The sequence below is a fragment of the Bactrocera latifrons genome, unplaced genomic scaffold (genome assembly GCF_001853355.1).
Source record: "Bactrocera latifrons isolate USDA-ARS-PBARC rearing strain unplaced genomic scaffold, ASM185335v1 scaffold_52, whole genome shotgun sequence".
NCBI classification, from domain to species: Eukaryota; Metazoa; Arthropoda; class Insecta; order Diptera; family Tephritidae; genus Bactrocera; species Bactrocera latifrons.
This window is the reverse complement of record NW_017537179.1, coordinates 773617-800687: the sequence shown is the minus strand read 5'-3', so window position 1 is coordinate 800687 and position 27071 is coordinate 773617. Positions and strand designations below refer to the sequence as shown.

The 27071-nt window shown below is 36.1% G+C and overlaps 1 protein-coding gene across 2 annotated transcripts in view; it reads right to left on the bottom strand.

Annotated features, from left to right (window-relative positions):
- The window catches only part of LOC108974065 (probable WRKY transcription factor protein 1), a 43945-nt gene extending 21679 nt beyond the window's left edge, over positions 1–22266 (bottom strand). Inside the window, exons 1-2 of one of the 2 annotated variants that reach the window (XM_018941680.1) lie at positions 21360–22266; positions 20953–21262 (exon numbers count right to left, since the gene is read on the bottom strand). The gene's annotated coding sequence lies outside the window, so the exon portion shown is untranslated. Of the gene's footprint in view, positions 1–20952 lie in introns of both variants that reach the window. The other variant, XM_018941679.1, reaches the window with a different exon arrangement.
- Positions 22267–27071: the final 4805 nt, after the last annotated feature.

Sequence of the window (27071 nt, the reverse complement as noted above, 5' to 3'; positions counted from 1 at the left end):
CCATACTAACTCCATCCTCCACTTTCGTGCCATTCGTATAAAAGTTAAGAGTGTTGCGTGCAGTTAACAAAGCTTTACGCCAACCATGCTTTTCTATATTTACTATGAACCTTTTTTTCCAGTTAAAAAGTCATTACTCAACGACCTATGCCCAAAGTTTCTATATTTAAATTCTCCTGCTGCCAGTAGTTATCCCATCAATTTTGCCACCAGGTTGTGCCGAGCATCGGCCCATACGCGTTGTTAAGAATCCAAAGATACTCTTTTGTATCCGAAAGCCTTCAGAAAGGATACGAAATTATTATTTCCTGTATATGGTTACACTAAAGAGAAATGTCAACAAAAATTCGGCCAGTATATCTCTAACAATACACTAAAGGATTTGTTTGAGACAGTTAATACCTAATATATGTCCCAACTAGCTCATTCCCTATTGAATCCTAAAGAGAATAATTTTTTAAAATTATTTGCACAATTTATTTCAATGATATTTTATGAATATTCGCCTACAATTGCGTGTGTTAAGAATTTTGTTTTTATTATGTATGGGTGCTTGAGCTTAAACACATCCTTAGTATGAATATATAAGTATATTTCAGTTACATATATGTACAGTTATTTGTGGGCCGCTAACTACAAACGCTTTTTTTTGTCTATTTTAGAAGTCCTCTAACGCAAGCAAGATAAGACTTGTTAGCAGAACACTTGTTCTTCTCCTTTCTCGGTAAATGTTGGCGACAAGTTCCAAGTTTCTCAAGTTGACATGTTGTGCAATCTCTTGCGGTATTCTCAAGCATGTAGTTTTATATGCATTTTTAAGCGGCGCAGTTGGAATATCGTACGTGGTAATGGAATATACAACTTTTTAAAATGTGGCAACGGTATTTGAATTTACTAGGGTGGCTATTAGAATAGCTTGTCTTTATGTGTGACTTAGGTAACTTAAAATTAATTAACGACACATATAATGTAAAATATATTTCATTACTACAGTGCCCGCAAACAATTAGCAAGAAAAATTTACTATCGTGAAGTAGGCGGCTACCGCCAAGCCCAGTCGGACTCATGTAGTTTCTTTTAAATAACTCGGTGTTTTGCTTCAATCGGAAGCCTGCGTCTCTTTGGTTTATAGAAACATGTAAAAAAAGTGCATTAAAGACCAGTGATTCCTTGTTTTTGAAGTGAAATCGCGCATTGTTACCGCGAAGGTTAACGTTCTGGCAGTCTGCCGAGATAAGGCTCTAGAGTTAGCTCAGACAGAAGGCATCTTTAAAGACGGCGGTTAATATTTTGAAAGAAGATTGGTATTAGAAACCTGTATGCAACGAACGTAAAGTCTCTCCTATTGGCGTGAAAAGTGATGACCACCATATTCTGGAATTAACAAGGTGTGACCTACATTGATTACTTTTAGAACGGTTACAGAAAAACAATGAAACTAGCGGAATTGCAGAAAATTCACAGTTGGTGAAGAAAATGCTTACACCTCCGTCACCGCAATGTCAAATTGGACGAATTAAGTTATGAACTGCTTATCCACCGTAATTTCTACATTTTCCCCTCGCAACGTCACTGAAACAGTTGACTTTTACAGAAACCCACTTCTTTTGGATAAGTCAATCTCATGTAACAACTATTTGAGCCAAATGTTGCTAAGTTAAGTTTGTACCGAAACCTAAGTTCTGCCGTTCTCTTGTGATATGATATGAATCTCAGTTCAAAACAGTTGTTGCTATCATCCAAAAACTTTCAAAATATTATCAAAACTGTGGATGCCTTGTCTTTATGCCGAAAATGGAAGAATTCTTTACAATTTTATGTCCGTGACTAATTTGTACACTTGTCAAACTCTATTTTCTTGTTTAAAAATATATTACATATTTATTATTTATATTAATATTCAATCTATATATATCTTTTTTTTTTATTTTGCGATCTGGAGCTGATTCGGAGTCTCATGGCCATGGACCAAAGTAAAATTTCGTAGGCTTATTATCAGAAATGCCATTTCGCAATATAAATTAAATATCCAATAAATTTCTACTTTGTGTAAATTAAGATTGCAAATGATAGCCTTGCCCTAATGCGATATTGTGGAGACAATTTTAAATATGTTTATATGTGTGCGTGTGTGGTTCTTGTGACAGGTCACGTTGTCAGCCACCAGCCGAATTAATTGCAAGAAAATATGCAAGTACATATGGCAGCAATGTTTTTCGTTGTTGTTGTTTACTTAGTCATAGCTGTAGTGTAACTAGTATTTGAATACTTTAGTTTTCTAGGTAAACGATTGCAGTTTCGTTCGCAAATGTTGGCGCTCTTCACTTGACAAACTCTTCCACTGAATTTATTTTTTGATTCGCGCGTGGCGAAGACACTTTTGCTTGCGGCACGTTTTTAATTAAAACCATATCACATACACGTTTATTGTAGCGAATGAAAGCGATATGAACAATATATGTGTACAGAACGCACATACGCAACGCACATGTATGAAAGCCAGATTTTATTTTCAATTCAAATGATGCTTATCTGTGCACATATGTATTTATTTCAGTTTTAAATTTAATGGCAAAGCATTTATTTGGTTGAATTGCATTTTTACTGCTTCGATTCATTTGGGATACAATAGTGCGAGTGTCGGACAATTGGGGCTACCTTGCGTATGAGTAATAGTTTTTGTAGCATGAAGAAGTTGCCGGACTTTTTACATTAAATAAATATGAATAAATATAAAAATACTAATATAAAATGCATAATTTACTTGTTAAATCGTTCAAACTGTTTTCCGAAGTTCAACAGTTCGACATTGCGACACAAAAAAAATCCTAACGGTAATAGAGAACTTCATATTTGTAAATATGTTTCACCGTATTAAATTCACCTTTTTTTCTGGAGTCGACAATTATGCGGATGGATGACTGCATGTGCTGAACCAAAGCCGGAGCGAAACAAGGTCAAACAGTGTATGCGTGGAATAATTTTTAAAGACTATCTTAAAAAGAAAAAATAAAAAAAACTATCAAATGCAGCTATTATATATCAACTGTGTGACAAGTTCAAAGACATTTTCTACAATTTAAAGGACTTTACCATACATATCGCTACAGAGTGTAATAGTTTTGTTGACCCAACGGTTTTTGTATCACCTAGAAATAATCGAGACTGATATGAAATTATATTTACATACAAATGATCAGGACGACGAGACGAGCAGGAGCGCTACAAACGGTTTGGGATATCTATGAAATGCTTTATTTCTGTGAAGATACATTCGATGTTATTATGCATGAAACTCAATTTATTTTGTATGGCCACCAATGTCACGGTTCCTACTGACTGTAACGTGCCCATCTTGATAATCACTTGCTTAATTGAAGTGTACAGGGCACACAGGGCACCGTATCACTTTTTCTTTAAGATTGTTGTTTGAGTAATCTACTACTTACACTACATCAAAAAAGTTTATCTATTTGATATTTGATATCGACTCATTCCTCATTCCTTTTATGTTTAGTATAGTAAGAGTTCTTTAATGTTTTTTATAAAATTATCGTGACATTCTTATATTGCTAAAGATTGTCAAACGTTTGTAGCTTATTGCATTCCTTAATAATTATTCATAAATGCAGCAACATTTAATTAAACGAGAACAATCAAAGGGATACACTCCTTTTTCCATAAATGCCATTTAATTGCAATCAACTCAATGCAGCTATAAATTACTTTTCGCAAGAGTTGTTTTTGCTTTCGTCAGACAAGCAACTCGCGTCATTGTCAATCGAAAACTCGCACACATACATAAATGCACATGCGGATGTAAATTAGCCTTAAATAATTTATGTCTTCGCAATTACTGTCGCTTGTCAGCAATTTGTTGCCGTTAGTGCTATTTTTGTTGCTGTCACTGTTTTGCCACAGACGGCGGCATAAAATTGGCATGCGACGTTATGCGGTGTCTGACTTGACTTAACTATTGCGGCGTATTGTCATATCTGCTATACATACATATATCATATTTATGTACTTCGTATATACAGTAAGTATATGGTATACTATATCCTTATGTAAAATTGTTGTTATTCAGTGTCTGTTCAAACGAGGTGTATGCTTTGTTGCCGAAATGCATTCCGCTTTGATGCAGCTTTTGGTTGCGCCCAAAAGCAGACTGCACTTGTAAGAGACATTAGCATATATTCAGACTTTTGAATGTTCGAAGGAAGGATTGAAGAGCTGAGAATGCTTGAGATGGATTGTGGTAAATAATATCTTTTTCGAAAAAATTATACAATGCTCTCTGAATTACAGTTTAAACTGGTACTTGCCTATCCATTGCGACTCTCAAATAGAGCTAGTTTAAAATTTGGTCTGATTCAGGCAATCAATGTAAAGGCTTGTGCGATAATGCCGCTTTAAACTCTTGCTGCACTTGCCATGCACAGCTCTTTAACTTCTCCTTTCTAATAAACCTAAGCTTGCAAGTGTCCACTTTTCCCACTTTTGCCATTTTCCGGGGGATATGTTGCAAGCTTTTGACTTTTAGAGTGGCTGCATAATTTGCAAATTAGATTTGAGGGCAATTATAGTGCGATGGTGGTTGAAATTTTATTTTTAGTCAACAACAGCAGCACAAGCGGCAATATGTTGTTGCCAGCTGCTTTTATATAACAAGTTTCTCTTTAATTAAGTTAAATAAATGCATCGACCAAAGGGTAAGCTAAAGTAACGAAAGTGCATGGCTATGCTACGAGAAATTATGCTACAAGGCGAATCGATTTTTAATCAACTCTTTTCTACTGAAAATTTTAATGGCGTCTTGTGAGTTTAACTAAAAAGGGATTTATAGACAAATTTGATCTCTTAATGAATATCTTGAATACCCCATGTTGTTTGAACAGCATAGAATTTATAAGGCACTTGCATGCATGCACAGTACATTTGATTCATACATTTAAGTGAGTATAGCTTCTAGGAAAGGTTTTACTTTTTTTGGCACACAAACTTTTGTACTAATATCTGTAAGCTTATTTATTATTATCTGGTCAAAGGAAAGCTTCTCAGATGGTTTTAATTATCAGAAGATATAAGATCCTGGTGGCACCGCTGCCGCAAATGGGAGACATCCGTCTACAACCGGCAGATACATTGAAATATTTCGGGCTCATTCTGGATATGAAGCTTTCATGGAACAAGTGTTTGAACAATTGGAAATCCTCACACACTTTCACTTCATAACGGATCTCTTCGATCATATAGTCGCTAAACCGAACTCTGGCGGCTCCTTCTCTGTCTGTATATACCGGGCAGGGAGTTACGGGTAGGATGACGCCGTTGGAAGAGAGAGAGGCAGTGAGCTTATTTACGCATTGGTCACAGTTTGCGGGGAAGATTGGTGGGCAGGGCTGCGATAATAGCCTTGAATTCATTAACGGTGTGTTCAGGGTTGGTCAAGGAGTACCTACCCTCGCCATCAATAGCATCGAGTGTCTTGGTTATAAGACTGGTATGGGTGGCAGGACGTAGCGGAATTTCAAGACATTTTAAAGCTGCTCCCGTATCTTCTTGTAGTAGAAGATAGCTGCTTTTCGCGAAAGCTTGGTCAGTGTTAGGCCACCATCGCTATCAGCACTGTCTCCCCCTATTGGCGTCCGTGCTGTACGTCTGGGAATTTTACCGCCACCATATGCAGAAGGTGTATGTAAGAAGTTGAGGTGGAAACATCACAACACTTCCATCTTTAATTTTCCGCGTTTGGGAGGTCAATCCTTAAACACTTGGACTACCTTCAGACATCCAATCGAAAACAGGAGTTCTTCATTTCCATGGCTTCACAAAAGACTGCATATATTAGTCCACGCGCGATCTCTCAAGATCAGCCAAGGTCAAGGTTCAGCCATCTAACCCAGGCTTATTTACTCTGAATATGAAATACTTAATGTGCAAGGTCAAAACTTCCATGTTACCAGTATAACTATATGGGAAAATATATTGTAGACCTATTAAGCCGAAAAAAAATTATGTTGAATATTTCTTTTTGCGAAAAATGGATCAGCAAAACAAATCAGCCTAAAAAATATCTAGCACCCAAATATGCAGCTTATTTCCATTGTAGCTTGTATATAACTATCGTTCGTTGTCCATGTTGCATTCATAAGAAACTGAATTTCATTTTGATTGCAGAAAATAACTAGTTATTGATTTCAAATCCAATAACTGCACTGTACACTCATATTTTATAATCATTTCAATATAAACGCAGCGCATTGAAATTCATTCTTTATGCAAGGCAGTCGACTTGGTTGGGATTACTGTTAATAATGCTGCAGCAACTTGTGGGCGGAATATTATATAACTATATATTAGGTATATTAAGTATATTAATGTTTTCAAATGCCTCCTTGAACTTGTTCTTCAGATCATCAATTTAAATCATTTTAGGTTCCAAAAGGCCGGGATGCCTCTGCCATAAACTTCCACTTAAAAAGTTATTTTATCAAATCAAAAACTTAATCCGATAATGATGAACTTTGTCGCCACAAAGGAAAGGTGATATCTCAGAAACCGATCGACTAGTCGAGTATATACAAACAGTAGGCAACCGGACTTGGCTAAACCAACTCAGCTCGTCACGCTAATCACTTCAATATATTTTTTATAGGCTCTCCCATGTTTTGATCAGTTTAGTACATACTTCTTGGCAAACTGACCATACCCTGTTCATTAAAAAAGCGAGAAGGATGCGAAAAATATATTTCGACATTATATGTTCCCTATTATTTTCATAAAATATAAGCGTATAAGTTTTGAATGAGAAGCTTAAAATTTTCTTGGAAAGTGTCGCTACCCAAATTATTATACTGAGACCCCAACGTAAAGGTAAAAATGATGCAGTATATACTCCCACATTAAGTTATATAAATAAAAACGCTGGTATGAGCATTCGCACTCGCCAAGCAGTTAATAAAAGGTAATGATGTTTATATAATGAAAATAATAGACCACTTAAATTCACTCCAATGCCAAGTGCATTTCAGTTTTTGCTCGTATGCACTCATAGCCTGCAAAATATTGCACCTTTTTGAGTTGCTGCCAAATCGTGTGCATGAAATATTCCAATTGACTGCCATTTCGCTAATATTAAGTACTGTTAGCGGCACTTGATAAAGGTGGTGGTGTGTGCATTTTCTTTTGTGGTCGTGGATTTTATTATGCATTTGCTTAACATTTTTAAATATATATATATGTAGTACTCTTGTATAAAACTATGCGCAAGTGCTTATGGGCATGTGATTGTGCCACAATAGGAAATGTGAAAGAAGAAAAGAAAAAAGGAAGGGAAAATAATGCGAGTGCAGATACATTATATGTATGGTATAGTCTCGCAGTTCGCATGAATCTGGGGATGTAGAACTTTGAAATAACTGGAATAAAGAAAACTATTATATAATATTTACAACATATACATTTTGGTAATCTCTCTTATATATATGTATTTATTGATATAAACGGTATAAAGTCAACTGGATTCCTGGCATGAAGGCAGTCAAAATAAGAAATCTTTATTCGGTATTTGCGAGCTTTTAAAGGTTTCTTCATTATTCGTGTTGTCAGTGCCAATTGGCATTTTGATATAATTATCTCGATTGGATTCAGGTGCTACAAAAACTAATTAGTAAACCAGGTCTTAAATACCGTCTGATTTTGTTGATGCTCATTAATTCAGAAGATAAAAACATAGGCAGGAAACCCGCGAGGAATACAAAGTATTTGCATAGAAGACGATTTGCATAGCCTCCTATTCACCTACCTCTTCAACCGAGACTCAGCTATATCTTTAACATAATGTCGACTAAATATCTAGAATTCCTCATAGGAACATGAAATATATTGGGTACAAACAGGAACTTTTTGAGTATGTTATAATGTCTCTTATTACAAATGGATAATAGCGAAGTTCACAACAGACAGCCGAACGATTTTCAACTCGAAAGGCAAAAGAACAACTGGTACGATGAGGAATGCCTTGCCATAGTGGAAAAAAACAGACTGCGCACCTCGCAACGATGCAATCGATTACAATGGGGATGGGATAGATACCGTGAGCTGAAGAGGGAAGCGACACGCATTTGCTGACAACAAAAGAGAAAGGTCGAAATGCGTGAGTACGAAGAGGTCGACAAGTTGGCCGACAGTGGTAAATTCAATGAAAAGATGCGGCGACTAACAGAAGGTTTCAAATCCGGAGCATATTCTTGTAGGACCCCTAGAGATGATTTAGTGACTGATGCTCAGAGCACACTGAAATTACGGAGGAATACTTCTCCAACCTGCTGTCAGAGAAAGCATAACCCCAGGAGATGGTGAACCAAATTAATCAAGCGATGATGATGGGACAGACGTTCCATTGTCCGACCAAGAAGAAGTTGGAAATTACCTATCTGAAGAACAACAAACGGCTAGGCCGATGAATTGCCGGCCGAACTATACAAAAAACGACGGTGAGATCTGTAAAGGAGTATGTATCAGCTTCTTTGTACAATACGGTCGGACAAAAGCATGTCCGAAGATTTGTATTTAAATGTGCTCTCTCCAATCCACAAAAAAGGAGACCCGGCAATCTGCGCCAACTACCATGAAGTAAGCCTCCTAAACATCAAAAATAAAGGTTCTATCGAGCTTAATGTGAAAGATTAAAGCCCACCATCAACAAATTGATTGGACATTATCAGAGTGGCTTTAGACTTGGCAAATCAACAACCGACCAGATATTCACCATGCTCCAAATCTTGGAAAAGACCCGTGAAAGGAGAATCGGCACCTCTTCGTTGATTTCAAAGCTACTTTTGACAGCATGAATAGGAGCTTATTTAATGCTGCTTTGTCTGAATTCGGTATCCCCGCAATACCCATAGCTTCATCAGGATCGCGAGGACCTCCACGAGAAGTCCGATACCAAGCGAGGTTTCAGACAAGGCGACTCCCTCTCGACCGACTTCTTTAATCTGCTCTTGGAGAAAATAATTCGAGCTGCAGAGCTGAATCGAAAAGGTACAATCTTCTATACGAGTGTACAGCTGCTGATGTACGCCGAGGATATGGAATTCATTGGCCTTAATAACTGCGTCGTTAGTTCTGCTTTCTCCAGACTGAATAAGGAAGCCAAGCAAATGGGTCTGGTACTGAACGAGGGCAAGGCAAAATATCTCCTCTCATCCAAGAAACTGGCGTAGCACTCGTGACATGGCTCCCAAGTCACTGTTGACAGTCATAACTTCAAATTCGTAGATAATTTTGTCTATCTGGAAACCTGCACTAACACCAGAAATTCACATGTTGCAAGACTGCTACTTTTCCAGGAGCGTAATATTTCCAGCGCTTTTGGCAAAAGTGGGGATAGACTAAGGCCATTTGCCTTAGTATATATATATATGTATATATAAATTAAATTCGCTTCTCTCAAAAATGAGAAAAAGCCCCATTGATGCTTAGTTAAGACCACTCCAATTCAGACGGGAATATAGCGCTGGTTCCTGACGATTTCAAGCTTGAAGCTGCTTATACTTTTATATGAACTTGAAAAGTTCTAAAAAGTGTCCCAGTTCTCCTTTACTTGGGATAGTATAGCTCCACTAAAGAGCTTCCTGCAATTTTTCTGTGATTTTTCAGTCACCACAGGATCCTAGTTCTTCCCCAGGTATGCTTTGTTCTAAGTTGCATTTGTACTTGACAGTTCGTTTTTTGTGATTTCTGGATTTGTTGACTCTTAGTTATGGCAATTTTACAGTTAAATGGTTTTGAAAAGGTAAATCCGTAATGAGCAATTAGGTAATTTTAAATATCTCATTGTCAGGCTTTGGCACAGTAATTATGATTTCATTTTTATTATTTTTAAATAAAATATAAATTAATTCTTATTCAAGCATATTCACATTTCCATACACAATTTTTGTTCCAGGGATATATATAATATAGCGTTTTAATTTCATGGAACTTAATAGCCATACCATACCGCATACCTTTATGCTTACAATGTCCCATATGTAAATTTAAAGGTGCGCTTTGTTGAATTTGTGGACTAATCAAATATTTGTTAGGAATAACACACATGAATGTTGCGCATACGCCCAGTGGCCACAAAGAGAATTTGCATTTTGCATATTGTGCACAACGAAGAGCCAATAACGGAAAATTCAAATTCCCTTCGCGCTAATAGAGGACGTAAAAAGCATATTTGCAGAGGGACGCCTATACATGGACAAATGAATTGTAAAAACAAATATACATATATTCAAGTGGATGTAGTATGTATATGGCTGATACTACACACTTATGTTGTGTTTGCGAGAATGCAATAACAGTAGTTGCCGAGTTATTGAAATTTTGCGCATATTTAAGGTTTCTGAGACCTTTCGTGCAGTTTGATAGCAGTTTTTCAGTAGAGGTCACACACAGTAAAAAAAAGAATCTGCTAGTACTGAAGAAATAAAAGTAATGAAAGAGGGGTTACGCAATTGGAAACAAAACAAAAGTCCATTGCAATGTTTTTTAAAGTAGATACACATTGACCACTTTCATAGTTTACGCATCACAGGCTTTGAAATTTATTCGAAGGAAAGAATGAACGATTTCGCTGCTGGGCCCGTTCTTTATTTATTTATTTTTTTTGTTTGATAATTTCGGTGTGGGCGAATGTTCAATCGTGCGATGTAAGCTCCTTCGCTTTGCTTGTAGCGTTTTTGCTCAGTACATACACATGCTCGTATGCGGTGAAAATTAGGAATTATCGGCCAATTCGCTTTGAATGAGAGATTCACACGCTTCGCATATTGAAATTGGTTTTGACCACCATTGCGGTTAGATTTGTTCCCAGCGTAATTGCGTTTGTTGTTGTTTCGTGGTGTCAGCTCAATGCTAATATGAGGTTAATAAATGGTTTGCCGTTATTAAAGAAGTGCATGTAGCACATGTGTGTGAGTGAATTTAATTGGATTTCAAAGCTTGGAATTATTTGTCTTAATTTGAGCATGCCTTTGGTATTTGGACTAACTTTGATTTCACTCCTTCAGTGTATTTGTTTGTCAGCGCGCAAATTGTTATTTAAAATTACTTATTTAAAAATTTATTTGTTTAAATGACGAGGGACTGATTTAGCCATTTTTCCCCTTAACAGATTTTAATTACTTTCATATGTTTTTAATTTAACTTGAATATATTTCGTTTACACTTCGTGATATTCGTTTGCATAAAAATAATGTTTTTAATGAGTTCTTCCAAATTTTTTTTTTTTTTACAAATTTAGAAAAAATTTTATGCCCAGGCACAACTGTAACAATGTTAACAGATTCCCTGTCCAATGTATCACATGTGATACAAAATTATTTTCTTGTATCATGTGTACAGCGTCCATGTATCATATATGAACAAATTTTTGGTTGATTTGAAATAAGTTTATTAAATGTATCACTGATGGTACATTGAGCGTATGCAATTCAACTTCGTAGTGACACGTTCGTGTATCATAGCTGATAAAAATTTTTTGTTACCATTACATCGCTGTCAAGATGTGTGGGATAGTTCAAAAATGCATCGAGAACCTCTAAAAACGCCTACAGCAATATAATTTCAAAAATAAGTGTTGCACCTGTACCGTTAAAAATTAATTTTTGTATGGGGAAAGGGAACCTGTTAATGTAATATAGTGGAATGTGGAAAGCGCTCTTATTTAGCCAACAATAAAATGGACAAGTGAAAACTTGTGTCAAGTAATCTGAATGACAGCCCCTATTTAACAATATAATCTAGTTTTGATTGCAACAAAATTTAAAAAAAAAAATTGATTTGTACAAAGTTTAAAAAGTATTTCCCTCCAGCAGCATTACGACAAATCCGAATTCAGAAAGATTTGTGGAAAGTCTACAAACATAACTGTTGTTTTAACGCATTTATCAAGCAGTCAAAGCTTTCCTATTGAAAACAAATATTTTGTTAACTTAGGTGATACTCGTAGTAGGTGATGTTGTTTGGAGTTCACCATTCCTTTTTCGAAAATGTTATACTTGCTCTTAATGAAATTTTATTTTCCTGTCACTTCTTTTGACATTTCCCTATTAGATAGATACTTTCCATTTTTTATTGAGCACGTATCTGAATGGGGGCCTATGTTTGCTTCTAAATGACACATAGATGTTTCCCCTTTCTATGAAAAATAGATATTTGCGAAAAAATCAAGCGACCGAAATGCGATTTTCTTAACACCGTTTAAAATTTTATTCTAATGCAGAATATTGAAAATATGCTTGAAGTATACAAGTATAAATTTCGGAAGCAATCGATGTTTAGCAATCCTTACTCATTCGCCTCCATCTTTATTTCCTTTTTAATATTTTGCAACTCGTTGCTTACATCTGAATTATAGTAAAAGCTGTTCTGCGGTCTACATTGCAGATTTTTTTGTTGTTGACATGTGTAGCTTCTGGCAATAGCGGCAAGTGCTGAGTCGCCAGCTTGATGCTGCAGCTGAAGTAATGTATATATGTATGCGTACACATAGTTCAAGTATGTTTTGAATATTATTTAAACTATGTCACTTAAAATATAAACTTCTGTTAAATATTTAATAACTTTAGTAAGACACATTTCAAATTGACGAATTTTATTCGGAAAGGATGCGAATAGTTTTCGAATTCGATAGTCTCGCCAATCAATATTCAAAAATGTTGTTGTACTTCGGTGACTGATTCTACAGTTTATTTACAGTTCAAAATTTTCAAAAAATGGGAAATGTATTTGAGCTTTAGGGCCCTAACAACTCTATTTATTTGATATAATAGTGAAAAACCAAATTCCTTGGCTCACTCGCAGTCGAAGCGTTCAGTTATCTCGGCGAAATCTTGTAACTCGTGTTATGGAAATTTAGCTTCGAGTTCGGCAAACGTCATTTTTTTCAATATTATTTTATTTATTGGATCTGGTTTTTTGTTTAAAGCCTAACAATAAGTTATAAAATCTTAAATCTATTAAGATAGGCTCAAGCTCTTTAGTACGCAGCCTCTCTTCTTTTAAGGCGCGCTTGATCGCAGGAGTGTACCAAAGCATTCGCCAAAGGGTTTGGGTGATCTCGGAGTTTAGATATAAATTCTGCTATTTTTTACTTCTTTCTTTATCATATTAATACCAAGGTCTTTACAATTACATTACGCATGTACCATGGTGAACACGTGATTGTTTGCTTAAATGCTTAATTTTCGAATGGAACCTTTGTATTATATCAATATTAGTTGCACAGGCCGTACTCCACAGTTGAATGCCATTATATAAAAGAACTTTGTTGTTTAGGTTAAGTTTAGAGTTTTTATTGAAAAGAGAATTTCAATTTGCAGCTCTAACCTTCATTCATGTTATTTTACTAGAGATGGGTTTTCTCCACATGTGCCATTTTTTGTCAATAATTATATAAAAGCCTTTGATGCGCTTAAATACATTTCTATTAAGCCTGAAAGAGAGGATAATTGAAATTGAAAAAAAGTAAAAAAGCAAAACAAGCAAGGAAGAGCTAAGTTCGGATGTAACCGAACACTTCGTTCATCTTCTAACTTGCCGGGATCAAAACCGGGGAAATATGTGCGGTATAAAGTCAACAGAAATTTTGAAAATCTTTCTGTTGGGTATAAGGTGGCTAAAGAAATTATTGGTCCAATTTCACCCATTTTTGACATACCGGCGTTCTATTATAGAAAAGGATTTTCTCCGAATTTCTTTAATACATCTTGCAGATCGGACCTATATTTTCGATAAAAAGTTCGCAATTGGAACATAGATCTACATATGCGGTATTTGTTGAACTAGTATAGTTTTAGTCCGATATGGACACTTCTTAGTCATAAGGTGGTCTGCTTTAAGCGTACTATTCGGACAAAGTTTTATCCCGAAACATTTATTGGTGTTTCATTTGCATATCGAAAAGTGGATAAATCCGACAGAACTTACATACATACCTGTATGAGTGTCAACATGCCATTAAAAACCGAATTTGGTATTGATCGAGTAAGCCCCAGATTTGGATTTTCACCCAAATGTAGGTAGGACTTCTTGTATCCTCCCAGATGTAAAATTTAATGTTTCTGTCATATTATTTATTGATATATCGAGCCTTTAAAAGAACTATTATATGGGAGGTGATTTCATCCAATTTTACAGCGATGGTTGGGGTGCTTAGGTAATTTGGGAATTTAATGTAGGGAATTTAGATTTTGCTTCTTAAGTGAGTTGGGCGGTATGTACATGGGCGGGGCACGCCCATTTTCAAAAGGTTTAGCCCACAAAGGCATCTTGCTACTGCGATCCCAGTGTAAAATTTTAGTTTTCTATTTTAACAAAGCTCTAAGTTATAACATAGCTACGGCACTTTATAGAAGTTTTCTGGCAGGTTTGTGCCAAGTTTCAGTGAGGTAACTAAGATATCTCAAGTTACCGCTTGCACTGAGGGAGAGACAGATAGTCACTCGGATTTCAACTCGATGCAATAGTCCTGATCATTTATATATGGTATATATATATATATCATATATTTGTGGCAGGTTGTACATACATATATATATCATATATATGTATATGTATGTATGTAACCCTGTATCAAACTCGATTAATACAAACAACCGTTAGGTGAGCAAAACTATTGTAATCTGCAGCAACCTATTGACAGAGTATACGAATAATGAAATTGAAATTACCTATCAGTCCGTTATTCCAGTGGCCTTATTCAGTTATGATTGGCGATTGACGTTGAAAAGAGAGAGAATTTCTTTATTGCAGTACTGACATTTGCTCACTTTTCTTTTTACAACAGCATATATCAAATATTCAATAAACCTAAGAAGCCCATTAACCTGAGTCGTTTGGGGTACTCGTTGTTCACGATTTATTATCAATATCATAAGGAACAAATGACGATTGTTGTTGTTATCTTTATGAAGTAATTTCTTTAATAGAAAATGGCTTGAGGTAAAAAACGATTATGTTTTTGAATACAAATCAGTTTATCGAGATGAAAGTAGTTCATGCCCCACTCTTTTTGCCATGCTTTTTTTATAAATTCGTAAAGATGGCATGAAAACAAAGAAGCATTAACATAAACGCCCACATATGATATGCTATGCAATCTGTGTAATAAGCAGCGTCAGCTGTTGTGGAAAGAATAATGAAAATCGGCACAGTTAAAATAATTCACGCCGGCCTTCAGATAATTCCCTTCACTGTGTCGCAAACGAGCATTCGTTCTTTACCTTATAATTTTTTCTTGCACACGTACACATATGTACGCTCATTGACAACTATTTATTTTTATGCATATTTGTTGTTTTAACAGCGGGTTGTAAAATGAAGAGTACACTATGGAGACCATTGAAATAATGAAAATCGCGCGCTCGGCATTATTTCACAGCCACAATGCAGAAGCTCCTCAAGCCTCGGGTGGCTGTGTGCGTGTAGTGGATGCATATAAAAAGTATTAAAAGTGCCATTGTCTTATTGTTAGTTGCGGCACACGCGTCACTAATACCATTACATAACAATCGCTGTATCTCAGCTGCATCACAAATCGCTCCGCCACCGCCCCGCTACGGAATATGACTTTTTAATTTCGCTTTTTATCTTCTGCCGAATTCGGTTAGGTTGACTTGAGCTTTGCTTTCTGTGACTTGCAAGTAGAAAATTTTCATACGAGTACCCTAAGGCAGAGTTCTTATGAAATTTTTTGCTGTGGATCATTCGTGACATAAAAAGCTTTATTCTAAGCCGTTTAGAGAGTTTTGTTATTAAAAAAAAATTACCGACACTTTTTGAAATTAAGTTAAAGTCCTGATTTTCATAAATATTTATTTCTCTGTTTATTGTACTACATAAATTCGTTAAGTTAATTTATGGCTCGCCCTAATATATATGAATGCATATATCGCAAGTAAAGGGGAGCTCATTGGGCGCTCACTATGAGTGGTAATTAAAAATATTTTAGTCACTGTTGTTTGCTAAGTGTGCTCAGGCCATGTGTTCGTTGTCACTGTGCGCTTCTGTGACGCCTCTAGAAGGCTTCTAGGACTGTGAGTTACAGGGCTCTTTGTGCACTTAAAGCGTCATCCATATATCAATGTATGATACCGTCATTCACGACTTTTCTTTTTAAAGTGGTAATAACCCAACAGTATATTCGACAATTTCGTGATCTAGTAAGAATGACTCACGACGCACCATCGAGGGAAAGATAAAATGTTTTTTTTCGAAAGCAGTTCTTTTGGTAGCTAAATATCTGCTTGGCTTTTAGATATAAAAACTATTAACGACTTAAACTTAGATATAAAAACTATGTACAACCCAGCATTTGTCTTCTAAATATTGGTCAAATATGTACAATAGGTCAACATGATCGTAAAAAGCTTTTACTTTTGTAAAAATTAAAAGTAGTAAAAAACGGTCTGAATGATTTTTTCCTTTCAAAGTTCGCACTTGTAATGTGTTATGTGTAATTCAGTAACTGAGCATTCATCAGTATACCATTGTGTATGAGCAACACAGAATTTAACTATAAGGCATTTGCATGTTCAGTACATTTCATGCATAAGTTTAATCACGTATAAATTTTAAAGCAATACTTTTATAAAAAATATTTAAGGTATTTTTTGATGAGCACCTTTGCAAGGAATGGCTAAAGTGTGAACCGAACATTTTATGTTCTCGCAACTTGGAAGGCTCAAAGCAGGTGTAAATTATTTTCGAACTTCAACAATATATCTGACACGTTGACCAATATTTTCGGTAAAAATTTCGCAAAGCAACTAACGTTCACATATTTGGTTCGCAGATTGTCTTTTATGTTTGGGGATTTAGCAACTCTGGTGTTGCAATCTGGCAACTCACAACTTTAAATATTCATCTCGGCCAAAAAAACTCAATCAAATCCCGAACTTTTTCGTGCTATTATTTTTTACAACTTTCGTGGTGGATTATCTCAGCAATAGCGCATCGATGAACTTAATTATATTATTGGCGATAAAGCTCCTTCAAACACCAGTGTTTAACGATGACATGTTGAATGCAATCCGGGTCGTTGGTCACTCCAATACGAATTTTGTGAAGGTAGTCCAAAATCAGTTTTCGTTCCAGAGACTATTGATGCTGTACCCAATCTGATAATGAGAGATCGTTATGTGACTTATCGTGAAATTTTTGTTTTTGGAATATTTGGAGGTGTCGCAACCATATTACTAGAACTATGCAGAACAGTAAATTCTGAGAAGTACACAACCATAAGTTTGCTAGTTGTCTTTCGAGAAATTAGGAAAACGGATAATTCCTTACGACGACAATGCGAGCTCTGATGTACCGACTAAAACAACCGCATGTTTAAGCACTTAAAATGTCGATATGATGAGTACTCCACCGAAAAGTTTGGATTTGGCACCGAATGACTTCTTTACTAAAATAATAAACTAAGAGGTCAACGTTTCTTGACACCTGAAGAGGCGGTTGATGCATTCAGAATGCATTGTTCAAAAATATTATGGACAAGTATGGAAGGGCTGCAACCGAACATTTTATACTCTTGCAACTTGCAAAAATTAAAGCCAGCGAAATACTTTAAGGTGTAAAACCAATCATATAGAGTAAAGTCAGTCGGATCTTCGAAAGCCCCGATATTTGTTTTATTGGAGCTAGGCCAAGTTTTCGCTTAAATCTAATTTGGACACAAAGATACACTGCTATGAGCAAAACTCGCTATTTCATTTTTTTAAGACAACTCACATATTAGCCGATATATGCGGTACAAAGTCACCCGGAAGTTGGAAAATCTTAATTTTAAGTATAACTGAACGAGTTAAGTGGAATCTAAAATTGTATTATGTGGGAAGTAGGCGTTGTTGTTATCTGATTTCGTCTGCCACCATGGAACATAATAGTATAAAAAGTATGCTACGTACTGAGTTTTGTGGAAATCGCTTGGACGGGTCTCGAGATATGGGGTTTCGCCAAAAAGTGGGCGGTGCCACGCTCATTGTCTAATTGTCACACCGGGTTCCATAAAGCTCTTTCATACTATCGTGATGGTAAATTTTAATGTCTTTGGAGTTTTTTAATAGTACCGTTATATAGTATGTGGAGTAAGCGGTTTCGATTTCATCCATTTTCACACTGTTGGTAGAAGTTCTTATAAAATTGGTATTCAGCTTTCATTGTAGCTTAAGTGGTTTAGGAGCTATTTATATTAAACTTGTTAGAGGGTGGCGCCATGCCCACATTTTCTAAAATTTCACCCCACAGGTGTCCCTTGCGACAGCGATCTTCTGTACCAAATAACAGCTCTACATCTTAATTTAGTGCTTAGTTATGGCACTTTATATGTTTTCGGTTAAAGGCGATTTATGGGAGCGGCGAACTCGAAATTTTTTTGTACCAAAGAAAACACTGATTTTCATCAAGTCTAAATTTTTACTTACAGCTTGACGGGCGAACTGACATATAGTCAACTGAATTTCAAATTTTCTCGTCATCTTGATCATTAATGAAATATATATAAGAATAAAGCGAAGTTCGATTTTTAATATTTATTTTTATTCTCTATTCCCGAAATATAAAAAGCAACCGTCGTTTGCGGCGGTTTATAAAACGGTGCTCCATATTAGGTTCTCACTCAACGAGTTTAATATTAGAAATTTTACAGTATGCATACTTTGTGTGCAATGAAAACATTGTCTTTGGACGCATCCTCCACGTGGTTATGTCATTGCGGACTGCTGTTGACGTGTTCAGTGCGAAAATGTAAAACGACCGCGAACTGTAATAAAGGCGCAGAAAACCAAGAAATGTCCACAAGAGCTTGAGTTTTCCAAAGGCGTTCACACACACATACCAGCGTGTGTTATAGTCACGCTGTTAAGTGCAGGGTGAGATCCACCTGAGCAATGCAAATATACGCACCACTTCGAAAAGGTCTGCGCAAGCAAAAATAAACGTTGTTGGTTTGCAACTTTTGTAGGCATATTTGCACGTGTGTGGTGGCCTCTTGGTGCTGACGCTGTTGTAGCAAAGATCAAGGGCATTCTTGCGTCGTCGGCCTCAAGTGCGCGAAGTGAGTTCTTTTGCAACTCATTGCAAACACCATGGCATACTCATAGGCGCGTATGTATATGTGTGGGCTATTAATAAACACGCACACAGTTTTTTGATTGCGTTGCAAACAGTTTTTGCATAAAAGTAAGCAGGCGACAGAAGATAGTTGGAAGATAAAGAATACTGAAAATGTTAAACAAATAGTTGCAGTCATGCAAAAACACAAAGCAAAGAAATGAAAATAATAAGAAATAAATATAAAAACTTCAAATACGCATAAAACTGCAATTGTATGTGTGCTTTCCCAGCCCATATAATGATGCCCTTAGGACGCATTTGCAATTGCGACACTTTAGCACGCACGCAACGGCTTTTCAAATGCGTCTGTGATCTTTGTAATTTCCACTATATTCTGAAGCTAACACGCAGTTACTATTTTCATCCGAAGCCTAGCTTTTGTATTGTCAAGGGATTGTTACAGGTATTTAAATATGCACTTTGTTAAATTCTTTCGACTCTTGTTCACGGTACTTCAGTACAATACCATGGCTGCTTTCGAAAGAAATCCGCATTGTAATTGCGATAGAGTTTCAAAAGTTTTAAGTTTTTCGAAACCACTAACTGTTGGACCACTGGTTTGTGAGACAAAGCATTTTGTGTGTCACAAGTTTTGCATTACAAAAAGAAATTTTTGTTTGCTTATAAATGATTATAAGCAACCATTATGAATGGTTGGATGAGTGTTGTTCGGATTCTGAGCCCAAAGCTTGTTGAACCCCGTATAGTTTTTAAGAAAACGCGAGGTATTGTGCTCAATTAGAATAATGACAGGCCGCACACATCAATTGTGACTTTCCAGAAGTTCTTTCAGATTGACTCTTATACATACACCTTAAGCGATAACTAGCTATTCCTCTCAGCAGAGAATTAGTTCGTTCCTGAAAAAATCTCGCCAAGAGAAGCTTGGAAAAATCGACTGCCCCAGTTTTTTGCTAACGACAGCTTCTAGAGAGACGCATTATGAAATTACACATCTTCAAAATGGCAACAGGTTATAAATTATTTTATATTTGAAGAAAATCCAATTTAATGAAAAATGAATGGTTTTCTAGACATTATATCATATTTTATTGATCCTGTTTTGGAAAAACAAACCGGGTACTATTTTGAAATCATATACACTAAAATGCCGAGTATTGTTTAGTAATACCCGCCTTGGGATACAATTATGTTAAGGACGGGCGTTACTCTTATCCATTTGTGTGTTGTCATCTAGACCCAAAAGCGAAGAACGGTTATTGTTTTTCAGAATACTTTGCTGGAACATATGCTTTTTGGGCTCTAATACGGAAACATTGAGACGTAATGCAAATTTATTTTCGAACTTACTGATTCATAATCCAGATTCTGCGTTTATTGTGAAAATTGTAACTTATCTATATATGAAACAAGTCTGTATCAAAGCTGTAAGCTATTCAGAGTTCACAAGCTCAAGGATAACTCTTTAGATATTATTATCTGGATAGATTAAAAATTTTGAGCATTTTGGACCTTTGGTAAATGGTGACCAGACAGATGAAATGTTGAAGTGGTTTCATTTTTAGTATTCATGAACGATCGACATTTTAAGCATGATAATCGGTACTTAAGAGCAGCTGCTGAAAACTTCAAATAAATAAGCATTTGGAAGATTTGCTAGAAAACATGAGCAATAAGACCTTAAAGAGCGAAACTCGATACCTGTTGTTGTTGTGGATTCAAAACCATTATTTATGACAAGTTATATTTGTACATCTAAGATACTATAAGTTTGCACAAGAAATTTTGCACTCTCTGCTGCCTTCCACCACTTACCTTAAATAATTTATAAGCGGTGGTTGGTAGGTTCTTTGTTATCCTGTTGCTAAAGATTTCCTGGTTGTATTGTTGAGTTTTGTGCTGCTGGTTCCCATTTATTACTCACAGAAGTGCCAATAAATTGGATTGTTTTTCTTTGTGCGTCAAATTTACATGAATGCCACAATGCCACACATTCTACATTTGCATGCATATGTGACCCATATTTTGGACTTTCGTGCTGTTTTTACATATTATCTTTGTTACCCTAGGGTGTACTTTAGGAATGTTGTTGTGTTATTAATTTTCACTTGTTTCACTGTCAGTTCTGCAAAAACAATTTTCACTAATTAAAATGTTTGTTTTTATTGTATTTTATGCTCCTCCGCGATTACAAATACACTGTTGTATCATTTTACACCCACTGTGCAATCGTACGCGTCAACACCGGCAAAGTAACTGAGACACCGTCTCGTATGAGCGACTTTTTTCGTTTTCAACAAATACACGAAATTACTTCATCGATGTGTAAATCTACGATGAGCGTAAGCATGCGAAACGGACAAAAGCAACTGTTTCAGCCGAACAGGTGCGCCAAGCCACTGAAACAACTGCGATGCTGATAACGACTGAGCTGAGCCTGATGTCGCTGTCGCTTATGCCTACGCTGAGCGCAAGTTGGTAGGCAAGCAGGAGACAACTGTGGCATTGGACTTTTACGTTTGCAAGCTGAAGCGATGCGATTGCGCCTGCACGAGAGCAAAAGCTCGAAATCACTATGTCGGAGCGTGCAGTGGCCGACGCGCGTGGCGTGTCTCGCTTTGTTGTTTGTTTTTATTCCATTTGTTTTTCGCTTGAATTTTTTTTATTGTTTGCTGCCTGCGTTGTTTTGTATCCGTTTTTCTTGCATCGGCTGCTGTTGCTTTTCGGAATGGCTCAAAATTTTTCAGCAACCTCTTTTTCGTTTAATTTGTAGGGGCTCCGGATGTGTGTGCAGGACCTTCCCAAGTGCTTTAAAGTTTTCGATTTTGTTTCAAATATGTAGCTATATGTAAATAAGTTTAGACTCGTAGTTTTTACTACAACTCACTGCGTACTAAATGCAGTAATGCGTAATATCTTTTGTGCATTGAATGGTCACAATGGGCCTGGCGGTCTGCGGCTTTGAATGGCATTGATTTTAGAATTCCATTGAAGTGTGAATCTCTTTCGAATGAATTGCATTGAGATATAGTGAGGTTTCCATGAACTTCACATTAAAAATGCACTTGTTTGTTTCACCCTTACACAATTTAAATCAAATATTATTAAATATAATTTATTTAATTTCTTTAGCTTTTTTATTAATCGTTTAATTTTTTTATTAATTTCGCTGCACCAAGTTTTTGCGTCGTTTTCACGTTTAATTTACAAAGAAAACTGAATATTCTGTCTACACCACAACCACCACTTGCTCATTTGCTCAGTGGCCACTCGTTCGGGGCAACACAGCGAAAGCTTTCCGTCTCTGTTGCATACAAATCGCTTTTGTTTTCATTTCACTGCTTACTAAGCAACCAGTGTGTTGCTGGAAATGCAATGGGCCGGCAGAGAGTTGGTTTACGAAGCTCTGAAGCCCAGTAAGGAAAAATTGTAATTTCATTTCATTATAAGATACTGGTAAGATTCAAAATAAACAAAAACCATATAGTATATTGCAGCAGATACTATTAGATGAAATCCCCTTCTCCATAACTTTCTTTTATATGTTATGGTACAAAAATGGTCAAAATTTAAACAAACATGCCTAGTTACCATATAACACAATTTGAACTTCCATATGATTCTTCCAATTTACCGTATATAAAGAATTCATTGGAATAAAACCTTATTCACTGGTGCCTTTATGATTTGCTTTATAAAGTCTACACTTGGTCATAATCGGATCATAATTGTTCAAGCCCTTACATACCGAATATGCAGATTAGTGCCTTTGTCGGACATTTTACCGAAAATATTGATTAATATGCGAGACATATTGTTGAAATTTGGAAAGATAATTTTCCTTATAATAATGATTTCTATAAATAGTCAATCTTTTTAACGGAATGAGATCTTTCTCGATTAAAGTTTGTAAATATAATAAGTTTGTAAATAAAATAAGTAAAAAGAAGCTATTTTCGTTTTTAACCGAATATTTAATTTTATTGCAGTTTGCTAAGATTAAAGCTAGGGAAGTACTTTCAGATACATAAGACTTGTTAGTTAAATTGTGTCTGGGCCGAGTTTTCACCCAACTTGATGCACTGTTATAAGAAAAACACGTTTTCTCAATTTTATTAGAATATTCTTTATATATAAACTAGGAAGTATTGACCCGATGTAACCCCTTTCTAATACACAGACATACTACTATCACGAAAGGATTTTCTCTGTACTTCAATTACATACTTCACACATTGACGAATAAGGTTATTGCTGCTTTAGTGGTTTAGGAGATGCAGGTGCCCCTTCGCGTTGCGATATCCTGTGCCGAATTAGAGCTCTATATATTAATTTAATTCAGTGGTTACGCCCATCTAGGAACTCGTCCTTACTTTTTTTCTAAGGAATGCACATACCAAGTTTCATTTTTTTATTAAAGTTACTGCTTGCAAGAACGAATAAGCAGACAGTCACCTCGATTTCAACTCACCTCATCAAGCTGATAATTTATATATATCAATCTCGATTCGTCCTATATAAATGTAAATTTAAGTTATTTTATTTCAATAGAACATGTAATTTTACATTTTCAAACATCTGACTTACCCTATAAAGCTTTTTAGAGAGAGTATAATATTGGTGACGAGAGAATGTTCGAGCAGAATTCCATGTGAGAGAATTTGTGTTTACTTCCACAGATAATCTCACTCATATTGGACTCTGTTGTTCATGTAAATACGAATGCAATATAAACAACAGCTGTAACGTCGAGTATAAGTATAGAGAGTGTACCTCCGAACAAGAGTATGTATATATGTACTGAAACCGGAAATCATTGAGGGCAGCCGTTGGCGTTCATGAGCATACGCGCACATTTCCGCTTCAGTGACAACAAGCAGCAGGCGACGGGGCTGCAAAAGCATCTGTGGAAATGTTGACCAGCCGAGGCACCTTCTCACGTCTATGGGTTAAAACATATGCGTCTGTGTACTTTTCCGGAAAAAACTACAAAGGCAGTCGTAGTGAAACGCCAAAGCAGTAGAGCATATATATTGCTGAAAATGAAAGCTGCACTCTCATGCACGCGTGAGAGCATCCTAGATAAAACATACCTGTGTGAACAAACATCTCTATATACTATATTGCATATCCATATATATGCAACAACAACTATATGCATAAATAAAATGCGAATTTTGCCGGTACTACAGATCGTAGTAGTTTACGAGCGTTAATGGAGGAAGTTAAGAGGGTGGGGGTGAGAGCGTAAAAATTAAATTTTACCGTTTATGTAAAAATCGTGGCCCAACGACTTTGTAAGCCTGTGTGTTTAAATGCATGAGCTTGTGTTACGCCGAAATTTCCGCTCGCTTGGCCGACTTTTGAGAAATGAATGAATTTAAAACTTTTTAAACGCGACATGAAAAAGGAGCTCATTGAGGGATTTTCAAATGCGAAACCAGTAAGGGGTTTAATTCCATTTTACGTTCAGGTGTACTTAGTAAACTTTTTATGCTGCAACTGGGAAACCTTTGCCAAGTCATATAGAGCTAATGGGCCTTTTGGTGACAGGTAATGAGTGGAATAAGCATTACGAACTCGCTAATCATAAGAAAAACAAGTACGTAGATTATGTGAAGCTACAATGAAAAAATATTTGAGCACAGTTTACATATATGTTTGGTACTTATTTATGTACATATTTCATTTTACCTACTTTCTAGCGATTCTGTATGTATACATATGTGTGGTTTATTTCCTTGCGGTTGATCAAAGCGAATGCACAACGAGCACAACTTTTATTCACAAATATGAGACCGAGATTTTGTCTAAATAGGCAGTGAAACAACGCTGGATTCAGTTTGTTAACGGTTAACTTAAAGCAAGAAGGAGAGCGCTGAACTCAGTAAAAATCGAATAAAATATTCATGTAAAGTGTAAAGAATATTAAAAAAAAATTCAATGATCAAAGAAAAATTAAAAACAAATAAGAAAGGGCGAAGTTCAGGGCACTTGAATAATTGCAAGAATCAATTTTGTCCGATTTTGTCTATTAACTATTATCATGCCATATACTAAACAAGATAAAATGTTAACTTCAGCTGCACGGGAGCTAATATACCCTTCACAGGTGCATTTATTATAGTAACTATGTGTTCAGTTTGTATGGAAGCTACATATATGCTATAGAAATATCTGATCTGAACAATTTTTTCGAAGATTATATTGTTAAGTAGTAATCCATGTTAAATTTCGTGAAGATACCACTTCAAAAGCAAAAGTTTTCCATACCAGCCCTTGATTCCGATCAATTCGGCTTCTGAACAGTTTCTTGGTGTATTACATTATTGTCTTTGAAAATAACCTGTGCCAACTTGTGAAAGTTTTCCATACAAGAACTTGATTCTGATCGTTCAGTTTGTATGGTAGCTATATGTAGTAGTAGTCCGATATCGGCAGTTCCGAAAAATGAGCAGCATCTTGAAGAGAAAATGACGTTCGCAAAATTTCAAAACGATATCTTAAAAACTGAGGGACATGGCTAAATCGACTCAGCTCAGAATACTGATCATTTATATATGCAGGTATGTACGTTATAGGATCTCCGACGCTTCCATCTGGGTGTTACAAACTTCATCACAAACTTAATATACCCTGTTCAGGGTCTAACAAATGTTCCCTGGGTTTCATTAAGGTACTCCGTGTAGAATCACGAAGAGTAAATTCAGCCTGATATTAGTTATATGGAAGCTAGGGCAGTTTTATTTATTTTAGGCGCAGTGACAACATGAAGTCCTCCGAAGTTCGAAAATCTTTATATTAGGTAAAAGGAGGCTCAGGGTGGTATTTACCCGATTTAACTCAGGTAAATTTTAACATTTCTTTCATATTGAGTTATTGAGTAATCCCGCTTTTAGTAGTTTTTAACCGTACCGTTATATGGGGAGTGAGCGGGGTTATATTCTGATTTCATTCATTTTCACACTGTCGGTGGAGGTTCTTATAAAATTTGTACTCTGCAAATTTGGTTGTTGTAGCTTTAAGTAAGTTTCGCAACAGGATGGTTAGGGTTCCTTATATTATGTAAAGGAAGACTAAGTTAAGGACTAAAGTATGGAGTGAAGTTGTCAAACATAAGTTTTACTAAAAATGTATGCATCGACTTTTCCTTTGAATATAAAGTTATAGTAAAAGATAATCAACTAAAAATGGCAATATATGGACAACAGAATCGATTTTAAACATTTATAAACTGTAACGGGTGAACCAAGTAGAGATCAAGACTTACGCTTGAGCAACGTTTACAAAGCGGTCAATGTGTTTGGGGCGCTTCGCTCAACTTATGGTCAACTTAGCCTACCGAGCGTACTATTCGCAACACCATTTTGAAACTCAGCATTTATTATTGGATAATATCGGACCGAATAGACCACGTCCAGCACGCAATGAGGAAAATATAGCCGCCGTAGCTGAGAGTGTACACGAAGTCCGTGGAGAGTCGATTCGGAGCCGTTCTTAAATTTAAAGCGTACAAAATACAGTTTTTGAGGAAACTGAAGCCGCTCGACTTACAAAAGCCACATCCGAAGTTTTAGAGCCAAAATTCTGTTCAGCGATGAGGCTCGTTTATGACTCACTGGGTATAGAAACAATCAAAATTGCCGCATTTTGGAACAAAGAGCAACCTTAAAAAACAACGGTTTAGTGTATTTTGTGGGCTGGTGTCCATATTTCATCAACGGATGAAACGGTCCAGTATTCAAATACTTCATATTGAAGATGTCAATGTCTGATTTCATCTTTGTTTGATATTAAACAATAGTGACCTATCAATAAAGTTACTCTCATATTGACTGGTAGATAGATAGATAGATAGAATATTTGAGGTAATGCACCGCGACCTAAGGTCTATTGTGCCCTCTCCTATATCACATGACCTCCCAGAGCCCCAG